The sequence below is a fragment of the Mobula hypostoma genome, chromosome 3, assembly GCF_963921235.1.
Source record: "Mobula hypostoma chromosome 3, sMobHyp1.1, whole genome shotgun sequence".
NCBI lineage: Eukaryota > Metazoa > Chordata > Chondrichthyes > Myliobatiformes > Myliobatidae > Mobula > Mobula hypostoma.
Window position 1 is genome coordinate 132,860,454 of NC_086099.1, and position 22,151 is coordinate 132,882,604.

Sequence of the window (22,151 nt, forward strand, 5' to 3'; positions counted from 1 at the left end):
TCCTGTGGTGTTCACTATTTTCATGCTCTCCTATGCGCTCAACGGCATGTTTCCAGTCGCTAAAGCCAGTTTCGAAGATGGACTGACAGTTACCATCACTGAAGGTGTGGCATGCAAAACAAAACACACAGCTGCTGGAAGGGGAATACAAGAGCCATTGCCTTGATATGTATTCACCATTTATGAGCTTGCGTTTGAAGGGAAATTTGGAGAAAAAATGTCTCTGCTGTTTGTATACTCGTTCCAAAGCTTTGATATCCACATCCTTATTCTGGCAGGACTCCGGCCCTTTCTTAGCCCAGTATGATCGGACTGAATCATCTAACGTTTCCTTTCCCCAGAGAGCAGGATCAGTGCTGTAAGGATCCTCAGTAGCGGTAACGTTAACATTAATGGCGGCCCGACTTGGTTGTTCAGAGGCCTCTGTGGTCGGGAATCCCAAAGTCATGCTCTCTGCCTCTTCAGCGTTAGCTGCTGACTGTGGCAAAGATGGTGGTCCTGTGCTAACTCTGGTGCTAGCGCTAGCTGTTGAACAAGTCTCCATGTGTCTACCAGTCTCAGACTGTTACAAGAGCGATGATACAGCTGCATCATCGAGAACAGGTTTAAAAAATTCTATCAATTTCAATGTCTTTTTTAATGCTTCTTTCTCACGGTCCTCTTTTTCTTATTTCTTTTTTCTTTTCTGTGCTCCTCTCTCATACTTCTTTTTGTCTGCCATGATGATAGCTACCTATTTTGGGCCCCTCTGCAGCTCGGGCCCCTGGAGTGCAGCCCAGCCTAGCCCTGCCTAAAGTCTGGCCCTGGTGGCTGGTAAGAACATATTTTAATCGTGATGCTTAATTATCCTTGGAAAGGTGATGGTGATCAGGGTTCATGGTACACTGGTAATTCTTGTAGTGAACGTACTTTCAAAGATTTGTTGAGCGGAGAGTGGACAGAGAAACAATGAAGAAATATTGATACATTTTCAAGCCAGGTAGGAATCTAATGGAGTGGAGTTTTACTGTAACTACAAACTTTGTATATCCCCAAGTACCTGTTTATCCTCTCCTTTTGAGTGCCTCAGGTAGTGGGTTAGGAAGGCAGGTTTTGGGCCGTCTGAGATGATCGATGTTTCAGCTGTGCTGAGAGGTGGGGCTCAGGGCTTCACGGAGGGTTCAGTCATTGCTGCGGACTAGCAGCGGCTCCCCTAGTGTTCCGAGGCCACTCAGACACTACAGTCTTATTATACCCTGCTGGATATGATGACAATCATAATTTCACTTCTCAATGAAAGCTCCTCATATGACAAGCCTTTCAATCACAGAAGTGGCCCCAAAATGCTCACAATTCTCTAAGTGAAGCCTCACCAGTGCCTTATAAAGCCTCAGCATTACATCCTTGTTTTCATATTATTGTCTTCTCAAAATTAAAGCTCACCACTGAATCAAGCTACAAATTAACCTTTAAGGAAACCTGCATGAGGACTCCCAGGACTCTTTGTGCCTCAGATTTTTGAAATTTCTTCCTGTTTAGAAATAGTCAACGCTTTTATTCCTTCTACCAAAATGCATCTATATATATTCTTTTGCCACTTCTTTGCCCATTCTCCTAATTGATCTGAGTCCTATTGCATGCTCCCTGCCCCCTCAGCAGTACCTGCCCTTCCACCCATCTTTGTATTGTCTGTAAACTTGGCAACAAAGCCATCAATTCCATCATCTAAATCATAGACACACAACATAAAAAGTAGTCCAAATACTGATCCCTGCAAAACACCACTAGTTATCAGCAGCCAATCAGAAAAAGCTTCCCTTTATTGCCACTTTTTGCCTTCCTGCCAATCAGACAATGCTCTGTCCATGCTAGAATCTTTCCTGTAATGCCATGGGCTCTTATCTTGCTAAGCAGCCTCATGTGCAACACCTTGTCAAAAGCCTTCTGAAAGTCCAAGTACACAACATTCACCGATTTTACTTTGTCTATCCTGCTTGTCTTTCCTCAAGTAATTCTAATCGGTTTGTCAGGCATAATTTTCCCATGTGCCTCAAAGTATCCCATCCTTAATAATTGACTCCAACATCTTCCCAACCACTAAAATAAGAATAACCGGTCTATAATTTCCCTTCTTATGCCTCCCTTTTTGAGGAATAGAGAGATAATTGCAATTTTCCAGTCCTCTGGAACCACACCAGAATCCAGGGATTCTTGAAAGATCTTTACTAATGTCTCCACAATTTCTTCAGCTACCACTTTGAGAACTCTGGATTGTAGTCCATCTGGTCCAGGTAACTTTCTATCTTCAATTCTTTCAGCTTCCCAAGCATCTTCTCACCAGTGGTAGCAACTGCACTCGCTTCAGCCTCCTGACACACTTGAACTTCCGGCATACTGAGTATCTGTTCTACAGTGAAGACTGATGCAAAATACTTATTCAGTTTGTCTGCCATTTCTTTGTCCCGATTACTTCCTCCCCAGCATCATTTTCAGTTGTTTGATATCTATTCTCGCCTCTCTTTTACTCTTTATACATCCGTAAAAATATTTGGTATCCTCTTTTACAGTATTGGCTAGCTTATTCTCGTATTCCATCTTTACTTTTTTTATGGCCTTTTTAGTTGCCTTCCATTAGCTTTTAAAAGCTTCTCAATCCTCTAACTTTCCACTAATCTTTGCTCTATTATATGCCTTCTCTTTTGCTTTTATGCTGGCTTTGACTTCCCTTGTCAGCTACAGTTGTGTCATCCTGACTTTAGAATGCTACTTCTTCATTGTGACGTATCTATCCTGCACCTTCTGAATTGCTCCCAGAAATTTCAGCCGTTACTGCTCTGCTGTCATCTCTGTAGTGTCCCCTTCCAATCAATTTTGGCCAACTCTTCTGTCCTGCCACTTTAATTCCCTTTACTCCACTGTCACACTGATACATTTGACTTTAGCTTCTCCCTCTCAAAGTGCACTGTAGCTGAAAAGAACAACTAAGAATAACACGAATACCACTATTCTTCACAGTCAGTTGACTCAACAGTCCAATTTCTCAGGTAAGGTGGAATGGAGATAACGGAGCGTAACTACGTCCTGGGTTCAAGTCTCGACAAGCACTACAACGGAGCGAATGGAGTTAAATACTATCACAATAAAATAATAATTAGCTGGCATGTGCATATTCACTAGCGCAATTGCCGAATCTGCTGTGCTGCCGAATCCGTGATTGTGACAATTCCTCCACTTTCTGACCTGATACTTTGGTTCCCATCCCTCTGCCAAACTCGTTTAAAACCTTCTGAGTAGCACCAGTGAACCTCTAAACCAGAATACCTTTAAACAATTAAAATACTTAGACTAAATTAATTTTAATACTGTGGATTACATAGTACTTACCTAGCTCCCTCACAGCTGTTCCTCTCCATTCAATTGAATTAACTCTCTTTTCCACATTGCATCTAATTTGTGCTTCCTGATGTACCCATGTCAAGTTTATAAACTTCTGTGGACCTAAACACTATGTACTGCTTCTTTTCTGGCATAATTAAAAAACAGACTGTTATTGCAAATAATATTGATAAAGACTGGTTCATGAAAGCTTCTCATAATTCTTGAGGGAATATCAGCCATTCTACAGATAAGGTTATCTCACAATAACCTTATTTACATATTAGTTATTAAATTTGCAAAGAAATTAAATAAAGGAGAAATAAGTAGCTCCATTTCCTACAAGCTCTCCTAAATTCATTCTGAGGGGGATAAAATTACAAATGCCAGCCTGCTTTGTAAACGAATGAGTGCAGAATTTGCTAAATGTCTGAGATGCCACATGGCAGTTCATTTGACTTTTAAAGGCGGGGGCAAGTCATTGTTTTAGAATTAACTTAAAGCACTTCAATAGCTGTGAGTTGTATAACTCTGTAGAGCCCTTTGTTATCTTAATGATGTGAAGGCAACACAGGCTGAAAAAAAGGTGCTGAGGTTTGTGGTAAATACTGATTTTTTACAAATCTGATGAATCTGAATTCAGTCTGTTTGCTCGTAATCGTTCAAACTTTGCTTATTCTCTTTCTTTTAAAGTACTTGAGTGAAACAATATAATATCTTTTTTAGAAATATCAATTTAATAATTTATTACAAAGTCAATTGTGCCAAGTATTTAGACCTATATATTACAGACAGCACCAGGATTTGTGGGATTAGATACAGGTTCATCACCTTACATGGCAACAGCAAGCACCAAATATTTTCTTAACATGGTCCTGTTGTCCACAACAGCCAAGCTGGCATATGTTGTGGAATTGACAGTACCATGGGAAGATGGTGTCGAAGAAGCTTATGAGAGGAAAAAGACCAAGTACTCTGAATTGGCAACTGAAGCTGCCCAGAATGGCTAGAAGACCAAGATTTTCCCTGTAGAAGTGGGATGCTACATCTGCGACCAGTCTATTGAAGAAGATAGGGGTGAGGGGTCACTCCCTCCATCAAGCAGTCAAGTCCTTGTCAAGTGCAGCAATTGGATTTGGATTAAAAGGAAAGACAACAACTGGGCTGCAAGATGAAGACAGGAGGGTATGGAACTGAGGTGGGGGGGGTGCATCTGGGATGCCAGGTAGCACCATTGAGCCCTCTGGAGATGTCATGGGCTTATCAACGAAACGTCAAAGAAGGAGGGTGCCCACCTGATGACCCTGATGACGTACCTACCCTCCCTCCGTGTCACCACTCCAAGCCCACTGCCAACATCAAGAGTGCTGACCTATCATTGGGATTGAAACATCAAGTCCCAGTAGCTCTACAATAACTAGGACGTATTATCAGATGGCATTTGTGTGTGTGTGTGTGGGGGGGGGGGAGGAAGAGGATAGGTAGGAGTCTGTGATATTTTTGAAATCTGTATCTGAAATTCAACTCCATTGAATGGATTTAAGTTTCATAAGTAGATCATAACAAATGGTTAGTTTTAATTACTTGCTTATTACTGGGATTAATGGTTTTAATGGAGACAAGGGTTCAAAAAGCAGATAAGAGAATGTACCTGATCAGTTTATTTAAATAGATGTAATGGCAAATACTTAGTTCCCAACAACTAGGAATTATGTCAATGTGCGCTTCTATGTGCAGGTAAAGTTATGTCAATGGGTGCTTCTAGGTGTAAATAATGTCATGTCAGTGGGTGCTTCTAAGTGCAAATTATAGCCAAGAATTGGCAATGCTTACTCTAGCAAAATTGCTTGTTTAGTTTATATCATTGCTCTATGGAACTGAGAACAATTTAAGGATTCATCCTCTCTCATACACACAAAACTACACACAGGTACAAAAAGTTGACATGGAAATACCAGAATCCCATTGCAGGCTTTTATTAAGCTGATCAACTTACTTGAGCTCTTCACCCCTATTAGGGCATAGACCACCAACAGCAGCTCGCCAGGTTCCCCATCTTGGGCCGCCTTTGTCAAAGATCCTTCGTCTCCTCGGGATGAAGTCTGTGAAACTTCTGTTGGCATGTCTTTAGTTCTTGGTTTTTATGGAATGGGGTTGCAAGCCCCATGCCCAGCCCTGCTCCTTTCACAGCCAGGCTTGGGACCATCCATGGTGGAGTTTGGCTAATCCATCGGAAACTAATTAAACTGTTATGAGTAAAGCTTTTTATGAACATGTCAAAGTAAAATACGCTGAAAATCATGCTCTTTTTTTTGTGGTGACATTATATATTTTGGAAACAGAACCAAAAGAATCTTAGTTTTTTTATGTACTATAAGTTTTTTTTTACATGAATATTACAAAATATGTGAGATATCAAAGTTCTGACATTGGAGAGAATCTCAAAGGAGGGTCACAAAAATGATTACGGGATTGAAAGGTTTGTCATATGAGTAGCATCCGATGGCTCTGGGTTTCTATTCACTGGAATCCAGAAGAATGAGGGGTGATCTTATTGAAACCTATCGCTAGAGTGGATGCCGAGAGTATGCTTCCTATGGTGGGGAGTCTAAGACCAGAGAAGTCAGCATTAAAATACAGGGGCATCCTTTTAGAATGGAGATGAGGAGGAATTTCTTTAGCTAGAGACTGGTGACCGTGGAATTCATTGCAAAATGTAGCTGTGGGGGCCAGGACATTGGGTATATTTATGGTAGAGGTTGATAGATTTTTGATTAGTCAAGGCATGAAGGGATACGGGGAGAAGACAGGAGATTGGGCTGAAAGAGAAAATGGATCAGTCATGATGAAATGGCGGAACAGACTCAATGCACCAAATGGCCTAATACAGTTCCTATATCTTATAGTTCTGCTTCTGGTTAATCAGCTCTTTGGTTTTGGTTTTGAATGAAAGGTTATTGTTCTGGCACCATCAGCCAGGTTTGCAATCTCCCTCCTATATGAAAATTCCTCACCACCTTTGATTTGGTCAACAACAGTGGCGTAATCAGCAAACTTGAATATGGCATTGAACTGTACTTAGTCTCACAGTCATAAATATAAAGCAAGAAAAGTAAGGGGCTAAGCATACAGCCTTGTGGTGCACCTGTACTGGAGGCTATTGTAGATGAGTTTATAATAGTCAGCAAATTAGTGACTTTTGTATTGTAGAAATGTGGATCTCTAACCTTGAATTTCTTACTAAATCTTTGGGAGGAGGGGGAGGGAGTTATTCACAAATCTTCAAAGGAAAGATGTTACAAATCGTTCTGCCCTGACTTTGTTATCACTCCAAGGCAGTGAGCATCATTGGACTTTTCTGTGAAGAAGACGTTTAAGGCTGTGCATATTAACAATGCTAGGTGCAGAAAGACAGAAAATAGATAGAAAGGAGTTTTACAGAGGATAATGTCTGTTGACAATATTGTTGTAAATAAATGACATGAGCATGATACACATGAGCAACATGATGACTGTAATTCCATTCAGTGCATCTTTCTGTAGATTTTCTCCCATTTGAAGAGGATGCTGTGCTTTTTGCCATCAACATTCCTTCCTCCACTCAGTAAAGAATAGAATAAACTGATTTTTCTGCACAATGAGGGGCCTGCCAGGGCTCAGATTAGACTCCAGCTCTACCAACATATTGATAGATACAGTGTTGTCAAAAGACACCCTGATAATGTGCCTTTCAGAATTCCCAATATTTAAACACATGGCTCACCAGTCAATGTATACCATATTCCTTTTTGATTCACTTTCACCATGGACCCTGCATATTCTTTAAACTGACCAGGGCTAGGAAACCTCTACTGCCAGCACCATCAAAGTGGGGAGCACATAGCTAAACTAATTTTTCATTGGCTAATCAACTGGGCACAGGTATATGATCAACTCACTGGTAAATCCATATTGGAACTTACCATTCATAATTTGTCCCAGAATGTATACAGTATACAGTATCCAGTATGGTATTGTTCATCAGTGGACTGTGTTATTCTAACATGGTTTGTATTTTACATAACTATTAATCATAGTTTTCTTTTGAAACGATATTATGAGATTGTCTGATATATTAAGTCGTTAAGAGACCTAATGAGAACGCTAGTTGGATAAAATTGGTTTAATTAAATAAATCAGCCAATTGAAACAGGATATGCGTCTGCCTTAATCAGCACAATACTCAGTGCGGTTGTCAGCACTGAAAAGACGTGGATAATGACTCTAACTTTGCCAATGAACTTTGCATATAATTGCAGAATTTTATTCCGAATTTTATTTGAAACACTGGAGATCGACTTTGATTAAATCATATGGATGCATCAATACAAAATTCAAGTCTCACCCTCCTCCCTCTCGGGGAATTGCACACGTTCCGCAGTCTGTAAAGGCCGATTCTTTTCAGTATGATAATCAGTTTCTAAGTTGAATCTAACCAAGTGGCCTCTTTTGTTCCTTTCATCCTGACTTTAGCAGCTCAGAAGCAGCTGGCAGTTCACTTTCAACAAGGGACCCAGCTTCTGAATGTGGCTTTGGATTGCGCAGCCAAAACTTTGAGCCAACTTTCCGAACATCAGTAGAAGACGGAAATTATGGACGTTTTGCGTGGGGTTTATGCAGAAAACAGCGACCAGGATAAAATTTCGGCGAAGAAGAAGAAAATACGAAGGAGGAAGAAGATGTTGACAGGGGTCAGTCGTCAGAGAAGAGCTGCCAACACAAGGGAGAGACAACGGGTCCATGGAGTCAACTTGGCTTTTCAGGACTTGCGTAAGCTTCTGCCGGTCCTGTCCGAAGTCGAGGTGTCGAAAATCGATATTCTTAGGCTGGCCACGAAATGGATAGCCCATCTCACAACCGTGCTGCTTTTGGATGATCAGAAACAACATCAGCGCGAGAACGGCTTGTCGGTGGAACCTGGCGAAAAGCTGGCAGAATTGACTCGAGTTTGTGAAGAACTGGCAACAGATTTTATTATCTGTCAGACTGAAGACCCATTGTACCTCGGCGGTTGTGTTTTTGGAGACTTCCAGAGTCTCCGCTCTTTCGCTGGTCGTGAGATGTCCCTGGAAAATGGCTATTTCTCTCCATGCCTGCACTAGACGGACCAAGCGTGGTGCTGAAAGTTAAGTACGTGTCAGTTTCCCATGTTTGGCGCGTTAATGGGTTGAAACTGACAGAGGCTGCAACGAGGCGTCAATCAGGCCGTCATTTGCAAATCTAATCAAAGATGTTTGATCAGACCGAGATTATAAAGCATATTTCTTATTATTGTTTCCACACCGACATATAATGGATACAGATTACTGAGTTCAAAACGGTTGGATTATTTGAAGAAATGTATTAAATCCCTTTGATGTTGAGGTTTGTGAGATGATTTGGTTAACGCTATTCAGGATCATGTCTGGAAGGGATGTGCAGAACAACTATATAAAACATTTTTTCAAGAGGTTGATGTAAAGGTCAAAACTGATCAAAAGATCGAATTGAAATGCAGCCTGTAGTGTCCTTTTGCCGAGTTTTTGAGAACTTCGAAGTGTTCAGCTACCCCATACCAGCACTACTATTCAAAATATTATTTGCTAATTGTGAACAGACGTAAATAAATGATTACGAATTTCTCAAACCCTTCTAGTAACCCTTATGAAACGCACCGATACGGTCGATACATCTGAGGAGTTGTTTAATGTTTACTAACCTAACCCCACTGTATGTTAGAGGTATATTTTCCATCGTTTCATCTTTTACTGGAGTAGTGATCTCTTGCAGCATGAGATTTACTTCCTAAGTCAAAATCCAGCAACCCACATGTTATTATGTCAACCCGCAGTGCTCAGTATTTCCAAATAATTTCACTCAATCGCTATCTTTTAGTATTTCTAGTATTTATTATTGAATTTATAATGGACTAGAATGAAAATATTCTAAATGCTGTATCAATTCCAAAATACGTTCGAACTCTATACAGATTGTCACTATTTCTGCAAGTCTATGAAGCTTTAAATTTCTCCACATAAACCCTAACCCTCGTAGTTGGTGTAACTGACAATGCTATCGCGACATTTGGGCCTATAAATACAAGCGCAGTTTCTTTTATACCGCAGTTTGGCAAGCTGCCGTGAACGGTCTTTCAGCCTGCCTGGACCACGGCCTTGCAAGGCTTGAACGCAGCATGAAACTTTCGGGGAATGCTCAAACCCTTGAGAACATTCGAGCATCAAGGATGAGATTAGGCGCACAACACAAAGAGTCGCCCGAGCCTTAATGTCTCTCTACATTCAGGATCAGCGCCCTGTTAAAAATTATCTGATTCCTTTGTGTGTGGCATTTTATGAGTCCTCTTTTGTTCAGCCGACAGTTCAATTTTCAGCACTGCGGCTCTCCTCTTTGCCAGCCGGTGGTTGTTTTATAGAGCAAATGCGGGGTAGTTGTATTCTTCCCATAGGTTGAAAGCAATGTGTTTGGCATTGGTTTGAAATCGAACTTTCACGTGCTACTCTCTGCGCCCGCTGTGGATAAAATGAGCAATGGCCCAGTTGCACACTGAGGTCTCAGGGAGTGTTCTCACGTGCAAGGCGTAACATAACGTTTTATTATAATAGCCTGTCAAAATTAGTTGGCGCAGTCTGAATCTGACCTTCCCTACCAAGTATTGCTCTGACAACAGGGGGTCATCATTCACTTTAGCAGTGATATACTTTCCAACTCATGTGAATCAGCGAACATCTGCATTGAATCCATCCTTGGGTTTCAGAATGCACTAGAGGCACGCATTCGCCTGAAAATTTTCGGCTTTTAATGAATGGAAGTAACAGCGCAGTGTGCATTCAACCTCTGACACGTTAACTCTGAAAGCTAACATATCAATCTGTTTCCAGATGAGTCGATTGAGAAGAAAGTCTCGTGTCTCCAAAAAAATCAAAAGTGTGGCTGGAGAGCTGTGAAGAGCAAATTTCAAAGCCATATGATTTTACGAATTTCACTGCAAGACCTTGTTGCTGAATAAGAATTCTGCTCCAATTTGAGCTACTTGTAAAACAGAAACATATTATTTACTTATCCCTAGCAACCTAATTTTCATTAATAGTGTCAATTGCATTTGGATAGAATAATTCTGGTTTTTCAAGTCTGAAGCTGCATATTACACAGAAGGCCTAAATGTTAGCTTTTCAATAAGACATAAATAATCTGGATTGTGGGACCTGAAAATACGTTTAAAAATGTGAATTGAGACACAAGAAACTGCATAATTATGGATCAATACACAAAGAAGATGGGAGAATTTAGCAGGTCAGGCGGGATTAATAGAGTGAAATGGGCAGTCAGCATTTTGGAATGAAACCTATCATCCGGACTGGAGAGAAAGAAGGGGTATAAAAAGGTTATGCCTGCCTTACCAGCCAGGATCTCCCGGTAACCAATCATCTTACCTCCACTTCCTAGTCCCACACTGACATGTCTGCCTCCTTTACTGCCAAATTGATGCTAAATGCATTTCAGAAGAACAGCACCTCAACTTTTGCCTTGGTAGTCTCTAAATGGATGAATTGAGCATTAATTTCTCCAACTTCTGGTGACCCTCTGTCCCCTTTATTATCCTTATCCTACCTCTTTCCCCTCGCCATCTCTTGATTTGCCCATCTCACACTCATCTCTCCCACACTGTTCCCTTTCTCAGCTCCTCTTTATTCCACGTTCCACTGTCCTCCCCTATTAGATTCCATCTTCTTCAGCTGTTCGTCACTTCTTCATCCCCTTTGTCCAAGGTGTATGATGACAGGCAAGTAGTACCAGGTAGGGGACTTGAGTGAGGGGGGAGGGGGAGTGTGGAGAAGATGGCAGGTGAATGATAAATGGAGGCAGACAATTTTTATTATTTTCGCTTTGTCTGCCTCCATCTCCTTTTACCTTCCTCAGTCTACCAATTCTGTCCCCACTCACCTCCCCTACGTTGCACTATCTGCCTGTCATCCTACACCCTCCTTAGCCAATCAATCACCCCAGAATTCTTTCTCACCACTCCCCTTCCCTGCTCCACGTTGGTCATCCTTGCTCTCCACTCTCAGTCCTGATGCAGGGAATCAGCCCCAAAAATCAACAGTTTGTTTCCTCTCAGTGATACTGTTTGATCCACTGCATTCTTCCAGCTGATTATGTGTTGCTCCACATATCACCTCCCAGCTTCTTGTATTATTCCCCCTCTCTCCTCCTCAGCTGCCAATCACTCCCTCAGCTGGATCCATCTATCAACCACTACTCTTTCTCCACCCCATTCCTCCAACTTTTCATATCAACTCTCTCCCCTCTTTCCTTCCAATCCAGCTATAAAGTCTCAACCATTTCCCTTCAAAGATGCTGCCTGATCTGCTGAGGTTCTCCAGGTCCTTTGTATGCTGATAATGAATCTGAATAAACACTGTATTTATATTATAAATACTATACGTCAAATGCTGTGGAATCTGGAAATATGAAAGAGAAATAAACAGACTGGAAACATTGACCATGCAAATTACATTCTGCGGATAGAACAGGCACATCAAATTGCTGAAGTAAATACTCTCCAGAACTGAAAAAAATAAAAGATTGGCCCGTGCCTTTTATCCAGAATAAGGGATACCAAGAATAAACTATATTAGGAAGAAAGAAAATACAAAGAAAGTAGGAACAGATGTGCTTTGATATAGCTAATCAACTAAGCAAGTAGTATAAAGGTATGAACCAAGTTATAAAAACAAGAGCTTCTGCAGATGTTAGAAATCCAGACCAACACACACAAAATGCTGAAGGTACCCAGCAGATCAAGCAGCATCTATGGAAGAGAATAAACAGTCGATGTTTAAACCAAGGCCCTTCATCAGGACTGGAAAGGAAGGGGGCAGAAGGCAGAATAGGAGGAGGAGTACAAGCTGGCAGGTGAGGGGGAAACAAGTTAGATGGATTGGAATAATCAAGAAATTCAAGTAAGTAGAAGATCTAAATAAATGCAAAAGAATAGAATAGATGTAAATTGTAGGAAAAATGTAGAGCAAGAAAAAATTGAAAAGGGAATTTGCAAAAAGGTTAAGTTTGAATTTACCCAAGTATATTATCACATTTGAGAAGTGAGTTTTGTTTTTGCAAAGTATAAAGCTAATGATAGAGAGGTCAGGGAAAGATGAGAGGGATGATAAAGTGTCAGACAACAGGTGAATATAAAGCACATCAGAAAAACAATTAACAATAAGCTTTACACTCCTCAATACTGTTCTGCTATTCAATTGCACAGTAGATCAGGACCTGAACTCCACTTTTTTACCTTCTACCCTAAATTGTTGACTCTTGTACAGTCCAAAGTTCTATCCATCTCAGTCTTGAATATATCCTTAGAATCAGCCTCTCTAGCTCTCAAAGGTAAAATGTTCCAATTAAACTGTGCCTCAAAGTTTCAGATTTTCTCATCAGTTAACCTACCAGTCCCCCACATATTTGTATAGTTTAAAATCTCACCTCTCATTATGTCATTGGAAGACATTACCATGTAGACAGGGGAAAAGTTTGAAGATATTTTTTCAAAATCTGCATGAAAAAAATGTATCATCCACACTGCTTACAATGAATGGCCACTCGGAGTGGAGAAAGAACATGCGGCGTGCCACAGAGATTCTCAAGTTCATACACTAGGGGCACACAGAAGTCCAGTGTAAACATTGTAAAGTTGACACCTGCCTGCATTATCAGGCAACTGCTGCTCATTTTTGGTAGTGTTGATGGATTCCTCATTAGCCTCATCAGCAACCTTAATCCCCAAAAAACTGGGGATTAAGCAAAGAACTCTTTATCCTAAAGGACCTTCTAAGAAAAGAAATCTCAAACATAAGCTCAAATCTCTTCTTTTGTCATCAATATAAATTTATCTTCTCAGTATTTTGTGGATTCATTTTGTTTCAATAGTTTTATTACATATGTCAATTACTTCTTTCTCTGTCATCTTTAGTAGTTGATAGTTGATAGTTAATATCAACTAAGTTCATCTTTTGTTAATATTTAAGATGGATAATGTTGGATTTGTCACTCAGTGGTTTAAGCAGATAAGTTAGCCTAACTCTTCAATGAAGTAGCATGCACAACACGCTGGAGGAACTCAGCAGGTCGGGCAGCATCCGTGGAAATGAACAGTCAACATTTCAGCCCGAAACGTTAACTGTTCGTTTCCACAGATACTGCCTGACCTGCTGAGTTCCTCCAGCGTGTTGTGCGTGTTGCTTTGACCCCAGCATCTGCAGAGTATTTTGTGTCTTCAATGAAGTACTATTGTAAAGGGTGGGTTGAACAGCTTCAAATAGTAATGATAAAGTAAAAGGGAAGGAAAGAGCAGGAGAGGTTATGAAACTATCTAGAATTATTAAAAAAAGACAAAAAGATTTCAAAGGGATAAGAATTAAGCATAAGATATAACATTTAGAAAAGGATAATAATACAACATATAGACAAAATTGTGAAAGCTGAAGCATACAGGACTGATGATATGATATTTTAATGCATGCACTATACAAAATAAGGTACTTGATCTAAGCGCAGATAGAAATTGTCAAGTATGAGCGATGGGCAACACTGAGTTGTGGCTGGAAGAAGATCTCAGTTGGGAGCTTAATATCCATGGATACACATCGTATTGAAAGGACAACCAGGTGGGCAGAGGGGGTGGGGAGGCTCTGTTTGTAAAAAATGAAATCAAATCCTTAGAAATGATATGGGATCAGAATATATGGCATCCTTGTGGATACAGTTAAGAAACTGCAAAGGTAAGAAGACCCTGACGGGAGTTATATACAGGCCTCCAAAAGTATCCAGGATGTGCTGTTCAAATTACAGTAAGAGATTACAAATTACAAAGGCATGAACAAACAGCATTGTTATGATGATCATGGGGGATTTCAATATTCAGGTAGATTGGAAAATCAGTTTTCTGCAGGATCCCAAGAAAAGGTACTTGTAGAATGCCTATGAGACGGCTTTTAAGAGCAGTTTGTGGTTGAGCACACCAGGGAAATGGCAATTCCGGACTAAGTGTGGTGTCATGAACCAGATTTAATTAGGAAGCTTAAGATAAAGGAACTATTAGAAGGCAGGCTGACATCACAAGAAGAAATTTGCAACAGATCTCACTGTATGCCAGAAATTCAAGTGTCAGGGGGCTGATGTGTCAGATGTGAATCCGGTGGATATGCAATGGCAAGCTTTTAAAGATCACATGGATGAACTACAACAATTGTTCATCCCAGTTTGGCAAAAGAATAAATCAAGGAAGGTAGTGCACCCATGGCTGACAAGGGAAGTTAGGGATAGTATCAATTCCAAAGAAGAAGCATACAAATTATCCAGAAAAAGTGGCTCACCTGAGGACTGGGAGAAATTCAGAGTTCAGCAGAGGAGGACAAGGGCTTAATTAGGAAGGGGAAAAAAGATTATGAGAGAAAACTGACAGGGAACATAAAAACTGACTGTAAAAGCTTTTATAGATATGTAAAAAGGGAAAGACTGGTAAAGACAAATGTAGGTCCCCTGCAGACAGAAACAGGTGAATTGATAATGGGGAGCAAGGGCATGGCAGACCAATAGAATAATTACTTTGGTTCTGCCTTCACTAAGGAGGACATAAATAATCTTCCGGAAATAGTAAGGGACAGAGGGTCCAGTGAGATGGAGGAACTGAGGGAAATACATGTTAGTAGGGAAGTGGTGTTAGGTAAATTGAAGGGATTAAAGGCAGATAAATCCCCAGGGCCAGATGGTCTGCATCCCAGAGTGCTTAAGGAAGTAGCCCAAGAAATAGTGGATGCATTAGTGATAATTTTTCAAAACTCTTTAGATTCTGGACTAGTTCCTGAGGATTGGAGGTGGCTAATGTAACCCCACTTTTTAAAAAAGGACGGAAAGAGAAACCAGGGAATTATAGACCGGTTAACCTAACATCGGTGGTGGGGAAACTGCTAGAGTCAGTTATCAAAGATGTGATAACAGCACATTTGGAAAGCGGTGAAATCATCGGACAAAGTCAGCATGGATTTGTGAAAGGAAAATCATGTCTGACGAATCTCATAGAATTTTTTGAGGATGTAACTAATAGAGTGGATAGGGGAGAACCAGTGGATGTGGTATATTTGGATTTTCAAAAGGCTTTTGACAAGGTCCCACACAGGAGATTAGTGTGCAAACTTAAAGCACACGGTATTGGGGGTAAGGTATTGATGTGGATAGAGAATTGGTTGGCAGACAGGAAGCAAAGCGTGGGAATAAACGGGACCTTTTCAGAATGGCAGACAGTGACTAATGGGGTACTGCAAGGCTCAGTGCTGGGACCCCAGTTGTTTACAATATATATTAATGACTTGGATGAGGGAATTAAATGCAGCATCTCCAAGTTTGCGGATGACACGAAGCTGGGTGGCAGTGTTAGCTGTGAGGAGGATGCGAAGAGGATGCAGGGTGACTTGGATAGGTTGGGTGAGTGGGCAAATTCATGGCAGATGCAATTTAATGGGGATAAATGTGAGGTTATCCACTTTGGTGGCAAAAATAGGAAAACAGATTATTATCTGAATGGTGGCCGATTAGGAAAAGGGGAGGTGCAACGAGACCTGGGTGTCATTATACACCAGTCATTGAAAGTGGGCATGCAGGTACAGCAGGCGGTGAAAAAGGCAAATGGTATGCTGGCATTTATAGCGAGAGGATTCGAGTACAGGAGCAGGGAGGTACTACTGCAGTTGTACAAAGCCTTGGTGAGACCACACCTGGAGTATTGTGTGCAGTTTTGGTCCCCTAATCTGAGAAAAGACATTCTTGCCATAGAGGGAGTGCAAAGAAGGTTCACCAGATTGATTCCTGGGATGGCAGGACTTTCATATGAAGAAAGACTGGATGAACTGGGCTTGTACTCGTTGGAATTTAGAAGATTGAGGGGGGATCTGATTGAAACGTATAAAATCCTAAAGGGATTGGACAGGCTAGATGCAGGAAGATTGTTCCCGACGTTGGGGAAGTCCAGAATGAGGGGTCACAGTTTGAGGATAAAGGGGAAGCCTTTTAGGACCGAGATTAGGAAAAACTTCTTCACACAGTGAGTGGTGAATCTGTGGAATTCTCTGCCACAGGAAACAGTTGAGGCCAGTTCATTGGCTATATTTAAGAGGGAGTTAGATATGACCCTTGTGGCTAAAGGGATCAGGGGGTATGGAGGGCAGGCTGGTACAGGGTTCCGAGTTGGATGATCAGCCATGATCATACTGAATGGCGGTGCAGGCTCGAAGGGCCGAATGACCTACCCCTGCACCTATTTTCTATGTTTCTATCAGTATATTAGTAAGCAGAAGGTGTTTGGGAAGCTGAAAGGTCCAAAGGTAGATAAGTCACCTGGATAGACTAAACCCCAGGATCCACTTTTATATGATTTGCTAGATTACCTTCTTATTTCATCTTTTCTCTCCTTGTTGCTTTTTTATTTGCCTTCTGATGGTTTTTAAAAGATTCCCAATCCTCTAGCTTCTCACTAATTTCCCCTATATTATGTGCCATCTCTTTTGCTTTTGTGCTACCTTTGACTTCCTTTATTTTACTTCTTTGTGATGTATCTATCCTGTGCCTTTTGAATAGCTCCCAGGTATTCCAACCATTGCTGTTCTGACATTATCCCTGCTAGTGAACCCTTCCAATAAACTTTGGCCAATTCCTATCTTATGCCTCTGTATTTCCCTTTTACTCTAGTGTCATACTGATACATGCGATTTTAGCTTCTCCCACTCAAACAACAGAATGAATTCTATCATATTGTAATCACAACCTCCTAAGTGTGCCTCTCCCTTAAGCTCCCTAATCAAATCTGGTTCATTACACAACATCCGATTTGGAACTGCATTTTCCCTAATGGGCTTAACCACAGGCTGCTCTAAAAAACCTTCTCACAGGCATTCTACAGATTCCTTCTCATGGGATCCAGCAGCACCCTGATTTTCCCAATCTCATGCATATTGAATCCTCTTATGATGATCAAAACATTGCCCTTTCTACGTGCTGTTTCTATCTATTTTAATTTGTACCCCACGTCCTGGCTACTTTTCAGAGGCCTGTACATAACTCCCAGTAGGGTCTTTTTACCCTTGCAATTTCTTAATTCTACCCACAGAATTCATCACTTTTCAATTTGATTTCATTTTTACCAACAGAGCCACCCCATCCCCTCTGCTTGGGTTTCTAGCTTCTGCAGATTTTCTCTTGTTTGTGATTGACCCTCTGGTTACCTGCCTGTTCTTTCAATACAATGCATATCCATGGATATTAAGCTCCCAATTATGATAATATTTCAGTCTCAATTCAGTGATGCCACCAACGTCATACCAGCCAATCTCTAACTGTGCTACAAGAGCATCCATCTTATTCTGTATATTGTGTGCATTCAAATATAATACATTCATTCCTGCATTCTTCATCCTTTTCCCATGTTACTGGAGGTTAAATTCTTATCTTTTTCTAAACTTTTTTGCCTTTTTATTTATTCTGGCGATTTTTGTAACCTCTCCTGTGCTCTCCTTCCCTTTAACTTTATCATAATTTTTCCAAACCGTAGAACTGTTAAAACTTAATATTCACTGTAATGGCACACTTCAACTCATCCCTCTGACTGCAATTTCCCCAATCATTTGCCTGTCCTTCCTCACAAATTTACTACGCGCTGCATCTATTTGTATACCAACTGCCCCATCCTCAGCCCTATCACTCTGGTTCCCATCTAACAAATTATTTTAAATCCTGCCCAACAGCTCTATCAAACCAGCCCGCAAGGATGTTGATCCTCCACACCACCGCCCCCCTCCAGGTTCTCCAAATAAGCAGTCCGATCCATCCTCAGTATCAAGAAGCATGTTGGTCTTACCAACGTATCTGATGTGTCCAGGTGTAACCCATTCTTTTTGTACAGGTCATTCCTTCTCCAGAAGACATTCCAATTATCCAGAAATCAGAAACCCTGCCCCTTGCACCAATTCCTCAGCCATACATTCATCTGCCAAACCATCTTATTTTCCCTTACTGGTGCAAGACATAGGCAACAATCAAAAGATTACTACATTTCAAATCAGTTTTTCAGCTTTCTACTTAACTCTCTTTATTCTTTCTTCAGGAACTCATCTATTTTCCAACCTATGTCTTTGGTACCAATATATACCACAACTTCTGGCTATTCACCCTCTCCCTTTAGATCCAAGACTTCCATGATCCTGTATCCTGGGAGGCAACATACCATCCAGGTGTCTCCTTCACTTTCACATCATTTCCTGTCTTCTCTAACTATAGAAGACCCTTTCAGTACTGCACTCCTCTTGTCCCACTCTCCTTCTGAACCACAGAGCCAGGCCCAGTGCCAGAGACCTGGTTACAAAGTTTTCCCCTAGTAGATCGTTCCCCCCAGCAGTATCGAATATGGATATTTATTATTAAGGGGTACAACCAAAACTGTATTCTGCAATGTTAGCCTATTCCGTTTCCCTCTCCTGGCTGTCACCCATCTACTTGCCTCCTGCAACTTACGGATACCTAGTAGGGAAGAAAAGCAAACTGTGCTCACAATCATGGAGAAGAATCCTGTTGGTAAGTAGTACAGTTAGCACTTAATTGTTAAGTGTTCCAGGTTGGGGGAACAAGAATGTGACAAGACCGCTATGTGTGAGCATCACAGAGAGTTTATAATAAAACTCAGACCCCCATCTTTGCCCTTCTCCAAATGAGCAGTCCAATCCATGCTCAGTATTGAGAAGCCTGTGGGTCTTACTAACATAACCGATGTGCCCAGAGTGAGCCATGTCTCCCTGAAACACAGAACACAGCAGATTCTTATTTCCCTTTGATACAGCAGTCTTGCCCTTAGGTTCTCAATCTTGTTCTCCAGTGACTGTAGATTTGCTAACAAGATGCTGGGTAGAGGAACTTTCATACCTTGGTGTTTCAGTCTGGCACGGTGTCCTCCCCTCTTCCCTCACTTCCGGCCATGGTGATGTACCTTCGTCCGCTGTACTTGCAAGCGTGTAATTTATGTCTGCCGAATCCTTCAGAAAATCATGAAATGGCTAGTTAATTAAGATGGTTTAAATGTATTTTGCTTAAAGGGAGATTATAGTCTACAGATTGAAGTGAGAGTAATTCAGAAGAGGTATATTTAGAAGTTTAGTAAGCAGCCTGTGACTCATGGCCTTGGTTCACCAGTGCCATCTTGGATCTTCTGGATATATATATATATGTAAAATAAAAGAAAATTGAATTAAGTAAGTAGTACATAAAGAGAGGAAAAAAATACTGAGGCAGTGTTCATGGGTTCATTGTCTCCAAAGAAAATTTAGTTTCACATTTCAGTACTCTGCTGCACTCTCAAATTGATACGTTTTTATTTAAAATGTTGTTAGGTATTATCTGCCTCTGGAAGTGGACATAAAAGATTTACACCACCACTATTTAGTAGAATAGCATGCCTGTTCACCTGTTCAAAAAACACATTTTGAAAATACTGGAAAACTGAAACTAAAAACAGAAAATGCTAGAGCTACTTCATGGGTCAGGGGGCATCTGTGGAATTACAGCCATAGAGTCATAGAGAAGTACAGTATAGAAACAGGCCCTTCAGCCCTTCTATTCCATGTCAAAACCCTGAAACTGCCTACTCCTGTTGACCTGCACTGGGACCATAGTCCTCCATATCCCCACTATCCATGTACCTATCCAAACTTCACTGAAACGTTGAAATCGATTTCACATGCACCACTTGTGCAGGCATCTTACTCCACACTCTCATCTCCTTTGGAGTGAAGTTTCCCTTCATGTTCCCCTAAAACTTCTCACCATTCACCCTTAAGACATGACCTCTGGTTTTGTCCCACCCAACCTCAGTGGGAAAAGCCTGTTTGCATTTACCCTATCTATTTCTCGCATAATTTTGGATACCCCTATCAAATCTCCTCTCAATCTTCTTCGTTCTAAAGAATACAGTCCAAACCTATTCAATCTTTCCTTGTAACTCAGGTCCTCCAGAACTGGCATCATCCTTGTAAATTTTCTCTTAACTCTTTCAACCTTGTTTACATCTTTCCTGTAAGTAGGTGACAAAAACTGCACAGAATATTCCAAATTAGGCCTCACCAACGTCTTATACAACTTCAATATAACATCCCATCTTCTGTACTCGGTACGTTGATTTATGAAGGCCAATGTGCCAAAAGATTTCTTTATGACCTTTGTTACATACCCCTTAACTGAGTTGCCAAACCAGCAGAAATGGAACACTCATTGGAGTCTGGATTACTAGGAACTAATAAAGTTTTATTAAAGAAACAAATAATATAGTACTCTAATCGTAAGGATATAAATGTAACAGGTTAGCAATGATAATACACACCTATACACAGAACTAGGGTAATAGGAATCAACCAAGCTCTATCACAGTCTAGGCGTAAAATGATCAGTCTTACAGTAACGCAGACTTCTTTTCAGCTTAGTGCAGTTCGCAGTAATCACTGTTGTACCGTTGGAGAGAGAGAGAGAGAGAGAGAGAGGGGAGATGCAACTTGGTTCAGGCAGACCTTTGATGTCTTCTATCCCGCTGTGGTCACCGACTGTGACCCCTCCGTTCCGGATACGACAGTTCTTCCGCGGTGAATCCAGCACCCAGGCAAGGGCGGACACACACACCAGGTTTCCACCGATCGTACCTTTACACCCTGTGAGCCTATGGTCAGTTCCCGCGAACCAGACCTTCAAACTCCCACCACTTGTGGGGGCACACCGCTCTTTTCAGGGTCTTGTTGTCTTGTGGTCTCGTGGTGCGTCGTGCCTTAGCGAACCTGTTCTTTTTATCCCCCTGCTGGGGTATCACCTGTCCATCAAACTTCAAACAGTTCAGGTTCAAAGCAACCTGAATTGTATTTCTTTTCCGTTAATCCCTCTCTCCTCTCTTATTAACATTTTGAACGTTTCTCCATTGTCTCTCTTATCTCTCTCATTAGCATCAATCATCCGATAGCTTTGTTTGGCCTCACACCCCTACCCTTCAAAGGATTTTTACCGGGGTAAAAATCATGGGCATGAATGCACATTATTAGATACACACTAATATACAGGGTCATCAGCTATTCGGCTAATACAGAGGACTTTAAGTTTCAACACCTTGACAGACAGTCAGCAATCACATTGTCCGTTCCTTTTATATGTTTTATTTTAATATCAAATTCCTGTAAGACCAGGCTCCAACTTAATAACCTTTTGTTTTTATCCTTCATAGTGGCCAAAAACACTAATGGGTTGTGATCAGTGTAAATTATCAGTGGTTTCCGTGCCAGACAAATATAAACCTCAAAATGTTGTAATGCTAGTATGATGGCCAGTAATTCCTTCTCCACAGTGGAATAATTTCCCTGATGAATATTAAATTTCTTAGAAAAATAAGCCACTGGGTGGTCAACCTCCTCTTTGTCTGTCTGCAACAGCACCGCCCCGGCTGCTTCGTCTCTAGCATCTGTTGCTAGGGAGAAGGGTTTTGAAAAGACAGGCGCATTCAGCACAAGATGGTGACACAGAATCTCCTTCAGACTCTCGAAGGCCTGTTGACAAAGGTTGTCCCACACAAACTTTGCATTCTTTGGCAAGAGCTTAGTAAGAGGGAGGGTAATATCCGCAAAGTTTTGCAAAACTTCCGATAGTACCCCACCATCCCCAAGAACCTTCTCAGGGCTCTCTTGTCC

The 22,151-nt window shown here is 41.2% G+C and overlaps 1 long non-coding RNA gene across 1 annotated transcript in view; it reads right to left on the reverse strand.

The window, feature by feature from the left end:
- LOC134343553 (uncharacterized) overlaps positions 1 to 19,409 on the reverse strand; it is a 120,133-nt gene extending 100,724 nt beyond the window's left edge. The window contains exon 1 of the long non-coding RNA XR_010017262.1: positions 19,360 to 19,409. This is a non-coding gene — a long non-coding RNA (uncharacterized LOC134343553). The remainder of the gene's footprint in view (positions 1 to 19,359) is intronic.
- Between the last annotated feature and the right edge of the window lie 2,742 nt (positions 19,410 to 22,151).